The sequence below is a fragment of the Strongylocentrotus purpuratus genome, unplaced genomic scaffold (assembly GCF_000002235.5).
Source record: "Strongylocentrotus purpuratus isolate Spur 01 unplaced genomic scaffold, Spur_5.0 spur5_scaffold_3, whole genome shotgun sequence".
Classification (NCBI taxonomy): domain Eukaryota; kingdom Metazoa; phylum Echinodermata; class Echinoidea; order Camarodonta; family Strongylocentrotidae; genus Strongylocentrotus; species Strongylocentrotus purpuratus.
The window spans coordinates 8,514,929-8,522,304 of record NW_022145609.1 but is presented as its reverse complement, the minus strand read 5'-3'; positions in this window follow the sequence as shown (position 1 = coordinate 8,522,304).

The window sequence follows — 7,376 nt, the reverse complement described above, 5'->3', positions numbered from 1 at the left end:
GCATTTTAGTGGGTTAGTACATTAGATGGAATATAATAGTTAACATTTCACACAAACAATACGCAATTTTTCAACAACTTTCAACAATGTTACCGAGTCACTTTAATACTCTTGGCACACAGAGAGTGTGATGTATTCAATGAGTTAGTTAACTATGCACACATTCAAACCCCATCCACTGCTGTATGTGATGTACATGTGATAGTGGTATGTTGCACTTAACCACTAGCATGATGTTTTAGCTGCAAGAATAAACTCCTGAACCACAAGCAAATATATGTGGAGCTTTTTCAAGTCTGGACCCTCCTCATACATTTAGTAAAATACTAACCATGAAATCATCTAAACAAACCCACTATTTTTGACGAAAACCTGTTCTTATTTTGAATTGCACTTATTAATGAAATATCTTTTTAAAGGGTGTAGGTTTGTGTAGCAAATTCACACGACTGACTGATTTATTGTAAATAAAGAGCACATTCCATTACTATTTACATTAACAAACCACTATAAAGGCTGACAGTTATTTCTAAATGCTGCATGACAATGGTTGATGTATTTGAAAATGATTAAATAACATGCACAAAGTCACGAGCTTTTTTAAACTGCATGTAAGTGAATTAAAAATACACGCACACACACACACACACACACACGAACACACATACACGCACACACACATAAACACGCACACACACATACACAGTTTTTTAGGGGAAAAGAGTGAGTTTTCTCCGTTATGTATTGTTACAGATATTTAGTTATTGGTTTGCTTGTCTTGCCTTTGCATTTTTTTTTTTAGCTCTGTATAGATTATTAAGATAATAACTAACCATTATATATTAAGTAAAACTACTAAAAAATAAATCGGTAACGAGGTGATTTCAATTTAATCATTACTTGATTCTCCAGTTTATTACTTTGTACAAAATATTTCAAAATTATTCAATGCAAAGATAAAAATGAAGGAAAAAAAGTAAAACTACTAAAAATAAATCGGTAACAAGGTGATTTCAATTTAATCATTACTTGATTCTCCAGTTTATTACTTTGTACAAAATATTTCAAAATTATTCAATGCAAAGATAAAAATGAAGAAAAAAAAGGAATAATACAGAGACAATGAATGTATCATGAAAAACCTATTTAGGCTTGGCAAGTTGATGCATTTATAAAATCGGTACTCATAGCATAACATGGCGTAAACAACACAAATACTATCTATTTCAAGGGTTAGAGATATCACAAAATGTATTGCTTTTGGGGAAGGCAACTCAATCTCTAAAAATACTAATAAACAGGTAATACATATCTGTTGTGTTTCCTTTCGAAGGTAATAGAAAGTTAGTTTCTCATACTGAACGACGATAAAGTATTATTCTCACATTTCAAACATGGCGGATTAATTGGTTTTTGAAGATAAAACATGAAGTAAAGAAAAAGAAAGTCATTTTGTTGTCTTCAAAATTTACTAACTCAAAAGTGTTCGATTCCATGCAGTTCAAATTTGTATCAATAGCTGCGAATATTTTCAATTTTGAGGTCCGATACATTGCCTTAGTTTTGTCTGTTATTCTGACACACAGTACATAATCATGTGCGATTCATCAGCCGTGCGTTCTAACGAATAACAAAAACTCAATGGTCGAGCAGTGGTCTCGTCGTAGATAGGTTCCCGGTTCAATACCAAGTCGATGCTTTAGTGCATTTAGGTATGGCATTGATCAATAATAATTACAAAATACGTGGGATAAATAGGCCAAACCGCCGGTACGCTAGTTGCGTCCAACCAGCATTACAATCCGAAATACATATTAGCATTAACAAAAGAATCTATTAATTTGGAGCGTAACCTTTAATACCATCCTTAAAAACGTCGTCTAATTCAAATAATTTAGATGGAATAATAAGTCTATTTATTCTACCGCCATTATTAGAATATATTAAGATGATATTATACTTTTTGATCGACCGCGTTCAGCTTGTATTTGTGTACGTGCTGCATTTGAAAACAGTTGAAAACGTATCTGCACAATCTGCATGAAAGTGTGGGTTTATCCTCTTCGATTTCTTACATTTGAGTAGCGTTTCGGTTTGAAACATCGGCGCTCATGAAGTCTATAATGAAGGTTATAATGCCGATGGTGTTGTTCATGGAATCTTACAATGCTGTCTGTTGATTCGTGGATCGAGCAGGCGAGGCTAGTACTAATGTAGTAGGTCAAACTTCCTGATGGTTCTTTTCGTTGGTGCGGTCGTACTCGGTAGACTAAACGATTGTAGCTCAACAAGAGAGATCAGGGCATCGCCTGTATGATTTGAACAAAAAGAGAAAGAAGTGACAGGCAGTTATAGAAAATGCACACATTTTCTTTCTTTCAGGCAATCTCTCTCTCTCTCGAAATGAAGTTGTCATTGTTATTGCATCATAACCATGATTAGAAACTTACGCTATCCTTCCATAAATGATGCGATGGTGATAACAACTATTATAGTATCCATTACGTTTAAAATTGCTTTAATACCTCTTTGATCCTTTGTATAATTTTTTAGCAAATCCTTAACTCATCATGTTAAATCAATCATTATATTACAATCACAATAGATGTTAACAATTTCTTCACCTGGCTGATATTGTCGTCATCTTTACCATCATCATCATCACTACATATCATCACCACCACCAGATTCATCCTCATAATCAACATCATCGTATTTAATATTGTCTTTATCATCATCATCATCATCATCTTCATCATCATCATAGACAACAAAAACAACAATGATAATGATAACTATAACCATTTTAACAGGATCAAGGGCATCTGTATATTGTCATCATCGTAATAATTCATCATCATCGAATACGTCATTTGCATTGTCATCATCATCATTATCATAATCATTCTACATTAACAATAGCAATAATATTATAATTATCTGCACATCTGCTTCATCATCATTAAGATCCTCATGATCATCGACCATCAACACCATTACCACCATCACCATGATCACGTCTTACCATTAGCGTCAAGGCGAATGAGCAAATTGCTGAATTCTGTCACGGCGCCGCCTCCCAATTTCCACTCTTGTATGCAAACCAGACCATTACCATCGAGATCAATGCTTGCGAAAGCTGATTCCTTGCTTACCAGCCCAGCGAAGTATCTCGCAACCTCGACAGGTATTCTATACAGTTCAAATGGGAAGAGAGTAAAGGGATAGAAATTGTATCCACTCGTATATAATGTTGCGGTAAATAATCTAATAATAAGTTTTCTCTGCTTGATATTGAAGAACTAAAATTTTGAACGATGTTTAGCAGCTAAAAAGCATCAAACTGTATCAGAAAGACCTTATTTCTCGAGGAAATCTTCATATACCAGAGGCACTTTATATGGTTACTATTGTTTACAAGAAGTTATCCTAATGTGATTTAAGGTAATTGGAAACAATCTTGACAAGATCATGAAGTGTAAGAATTTTGTTTTGGTTTTATTTGTTTGGTTCTTCGCGGACATGGCGGTTTTAGTAAAAGTATGTACATTGAGAAACACGAGACGGCATTAAAAAAAAGAACAATAAAGACATTCAATGAATAATTGGGAACGTCTACACTATTAATATACATGTAAGACTAGCAAAGACCAGACAAAACATAAAATTCTGATATTTCGTGTGCAGGCTTTAAAAAAAGGAATTCTTGATATCTAGAATTACCATTGCTTTACAATAGAAAATCATTTCTTTTGATATCAAGAAATAGGAATAAATGTTAAAACGGCTTGCCATGTATACGCAGCAATTCACGCAAGGTGTGACTGAGGCACTAGGTTGGTCTCTACCTATGCATAGTGTCACATTGTTACAGTCGAGTGGTGCATTTAAAATATTTTCAAACAAACAAAAATCACTACATGTATCGTTTAAAATCATGGAAAGTGTCGCAAATAATATGAAGAATTCATGTCGCAGAACTGTGTGTACAGGCAGGCATTTACTTTAGTACAACGAGGCTTTTATTTTATTAAAGGGCCACTCTAACCCAACTAACATAGCCTTTCAAAACGTGAATACACCTCTACTTATTAATATTCCAGCCTCTGATTTTTCAGAAAATCTCTAAATTGACCAAAAATTATAATAACCATCCATTTTTCACAGATCTCATGCTTGCTGGGCTACGCCCCTCGAAAAAGGGGGATACGGTCACGTGGCTTGATGACGCATTTGACGTCATTGCGGGAATGTCCTTGTATTTGTCCTACAACTAAGGATCTTACAATCTCATTGTTATTCATAATAAGGAATGACGAAATTGCCAGAAACGTACTGGGATTATCAATTGCATATTATTTTTTCGGATAAAGTCTCCTGCAGTGACGTCAAATTCTATTGGGCAATACAGCTCCGAAGCTAGGCTTTCTTTTTTTCCTGAGCGCGTTCTGAGTCGTCATTTTTAAAGCTAGATTCCAGATTTGTTGATGATTTCTAAGAAAAATCATTGTCATGTTCGGAATCTCCGTCATAAATTATTATACATGTCTTTTTTTCATTTTTTTTTAGCCCGTCTTGGTTATAGGGGCCCTTTAATGCTATTGGGGTAAGCTTTTCTCATGTAGACTCGACGGTTTTTCTTGTTTGAAGTAACACAGTACATTGCATTTTTGATGTTCGAATTCTCTATGTACATTCAAAAATATTATCATAATTATTACTAGAAATATATATAATTGCTCTCACCCTGGCTGGCTTGATCCCCCGCTTGTTCCCTGTAAGGCGGGCAGAAGGGGCAGATGGAGGGGAGGAAGTGGAAGAGAGAAAAAAATAGAACAGGTAGGCACAAGAGGACAGAAAGAGAGAGAGAGAGAGAGAGAGAGAAAAGGAGAGAGTGTGTGTGTGTGTGTGTGTGTGTGTGTGTGTGTGTGTGTGTGTGAGAGAGAGAGAGAGAGAGAGAGAGAGAAAGAAAGAGAGAGAGCAACACAGAAAGGAATAAAACGAAAGAGTGGATAAACGATTAGAAAAAAAGAAGAGATTGGGATTATGAGAGAAGGAGAGAGAGTTGGGGGAGCGGTGAGAGGGGGCAGAGAAAAAGAGAGGGGGAAAGAGAGAGAGAGAGAGAGAGAGAGAGAGAGAAAGAGAAGGAAAAGGTGGTTATATGAACAGCACAAAGTGAGAATAATAACGTAAACGAAAAAAAACAACATTTTTTTAATGTAGCTTTGGTTTTAACGAACCTGTACTATATGTTTTTTAAAGACATGAATTTAAAAAATGCAAGCAGCATGCATCTCAAAATAGCTTTCAAAATCCTTACTCTAGAATAATAGCGCAGCTGTATCAATTAAAAGGAGGAGCGGGGGGAGGGATGCACTTCGCGTGACAGATTTCATAGAGTGAATACTAAACAAGATGTGTTGAGTGGAGGAGAAAGGGGCATCAAAATACAATTTCGATTTAAAGGAATAAAATTATCTGTAAGGACAAAAATACCCACACTGGGCTTTGACGGGGGTGCACCCCTTGTTTATCCTCTTAGTACCACCCCTAGGATGCAAGCCGAATAAAACTCACACGACATGTACTGCAACCCGGCTGGACCCCCATCCACGATGGGCCCGAATTAGTCACACATCCTCCGGCCATGGAGATGGTGCACATAATGTATGCAAACGTGAGAAGAAATACTTTCATCATTGTTTCGCGGAAACCTGAAATGAAACAAGCATACTGGTGAATACATAATGTTCACATTCCATTCCAAGTTCAATAATTTCATCATTGATAATACATGTACATAGAACCAAAGGTATCATAACAGACTAAAACAGACCTTGTCAAGACATTCGACTTTGTTTTGTTGTTTGCTCTTCGCATGCCAGCGGTCATGAAAGATATTCACATAGAGAATAGTAAAAAGAAGATTTTATTGGCTAGATAACTTGTTTACATATACACAGAAAATAAACAATATTTAGGTACCTGCGACGGCTAATGAACGAAATGAACATGATTATACACTTACGAAAACACATAGATAAAGAAGATAAAAGTTTAATGGCATTTGCTAATGGGGCTTTCACATATACACTCCGGGGCCCGTACGGCGAGTAAAATCAGACATTTTGGGAATTTTCGGCCGGTGTCCGGCCGGCTACCGTAAAGATCCTACGGGCGCCGGGACAGTTTTTGAAGCCGTACGGGCGCCGTGGTGCTGAGTCGGCTGCTCCCAATTCTCCCGGCGTTTTTATCCGACCGTTAGGTCGTAGAGAGCCCGTGAAGGGCCCGCAGGGCACCTTACGGTGTCCGGACGGGCCCCTCACGATTTTTGGGGGTCAATTCTCATGAAAAATCTTAACGGGAACCTTGACGTGCGGATTTCAGAGGACACATAGTTCAGTGCACCGCACGGGACCCGGCCGGGCGCCTTAAGGACCCCGGCCGGTTCCCGGCAGGGCACCTTGAGGACCCCGGCCGGGTCCCGGCAGGGCACCTTCCGGGAGTCACGGGTGCACCTGCTCATCGGACGGAGCACGTATTGTTGTCAGCAAAGTTTAAATGATGTCGTGGCACAGAGCTCAAGGAAAAAAAGAGAAATTTAACATTTTAATTTTTAAGTTTATTTTGGTATTCGATGTCCAGGGCAGCGTTTCACGAAACCGTTATTCGTAAGTGCGGATAAAATCATGAGATAATTCCTCTTTCTTTCTTAATTTCTCCCCAAACCTTTTATTCTTCTCTCTCTCTCTCTCCTTTTCCCTTCCTCTTGACCTTTCAACCTCGCTCCCTCCCTCATTCTATTGTTCTTCCTTTCTTTTTACCCTCTCTCTCTCTCTGTTTCTCCCTCTACCTTTTTCTCTCACCCTCTCTCCCCTTCTACCCTGTTCTCTCTCTCTCTCTCCATCTCTCCCCTCTCTCTCCGGCCATTTCTCTTCCTCTACCATTTTATCTCTCCCCTCTACCTTTTTCTCTCTCTCTCTCCTCTCTCTCTCTCTTTCTCCCTTTCTCTCCCTCTACCCTTTTTTCTTTTTTTCTCTCTCTCTCTCCCCCTCTACCCTTTTCTCTCTCTCCATCTCTCCCTCTCTCCGGCCTCTACCCTTTTCTCTCTCCCCTCTATCTTTCTCTCTCTCTCTCTTCCTCTCTCCCCCTCTACCCTTTTCTCTCTCCTCTCTCTACCTTTTTCTCTCCCTCTACCTTTTTTTAGTCTCCCTCTCCATCTTCCCTTCACCCTGAACACATCTCTTTATAATAACAAGGGTCTTGTCATACACAACTCTTATCAAAAACCCTTCATTTGAAAAAATAACCCATATTTAGATTTAATACTTATGAACACTGATATAGAATCCATAGATAGAAACAAACACTTCTAA